The sequence below is a fragment of the Orycteropus afer genome, unplaced genomic scaffold, assembly GCF_000298275.1.
Source record: "Orycteropus afer afer isolate SDZICR_OR568_19922 unplaced genomic scaffold, OryAfe1.0 scaffold00546, whole genome shotgun sequence".
Taxonomy (NCBI): domain Eukaryota; kingdom Metazoa; phylum Chordata; class Mammalia; order Tubulidentata; family Orycteropodidae; genus Orycteropus; species Orycteropus afer.
The window spans coordinates 591,312-592,381 of record NW_006922133.1 but is presented as its reverse complement, the minus strand read 5'-3'; positions in this window follow the sequence as shown (position 1 = coordinate 592,381).

Here is a 1,070-nt window from a genome sequence, read left to right as displayed (position 1 = left end):
AGCCCTGTGGGTAGATCAGACCACCAGAGCCAGGGTAAATGCGTCTTGTCTTAGAATACATAGCTCAGGACAATGATGCTGAAGAAACATCACATGGACAGGGCCCCATGCCTCTAAAACACACTGTCCAACAGAACTTTCTAAGATGATGGAAATACTCTATAGATATGCTGTCCAACATGGTAGCCACTAGCCACATTAGCTTTTGAGCACTAGTGAGTGAATTTCTTATTTTATTTAATTAAAATGAAAAATTTAAATAGCTAGATGAAGCTAGTAGCTATTATATTGGACAGCACAGTTCTAAAATAACTATATATATTGTTATTGTTAGTTTCTATTGAGTCCATTCCGACTCATGGAAATCCCATGAGTGGCGAGCACTTAACTGTTTGCACCAACCACGTCTGTTATATTCTCTCACCTTCAGCTACAGGACAGATTATTCCCTTTGACCTAGGTTTATGCTTCCTGAATGCTTAATCTCCAGGAAGAATTCAAATTTAAGTATTAGAAATCCCAGGATTATCTCCCTGGGTAGGAGGTCTATGGAGCCAAGAAATAAGGGCAGCAATTTTTTTTTCCTTTCCCCCTCAAACTACTCTATAACCTCTGCCCTCTCCTTGGAAACCATAAGTGCTTGATGAATCAATCAAGCATCACTGAGTCCTAGGGGCAAGAGAGCCCTGGAGGAATCGTGGAGAGAGAAGGCAACCTCTTCAGAGGGCAGACCAGGCAGGGAGGCTTTGGGGCAGAAAGGACTGTGGAGTAGAAAGACAGGATCACATCTGGATCAGAGCTTTCCCTTCGCTCGTGTGTAAAGAAGGGGGAGTTCTGAAGACAGGGTTTGTTAAGCCACCCTCAGAGGAATACTCTGGTTCAGTGACTGGGATTGACTAAAGACAGCCTCTCCCTGGATGCAGAGGTCAGCCCCTGCCTAACAGGGCAGAGGTCATTACCCAACAAAATGAAAAACCAAACGCACTGTCGTTGAGTCGGATCCAACTCATAGTGACCCCTCCTTGGGTTTCCCAGGCGGTATCACTATGGAAGTAGATTGCCCAACCTTC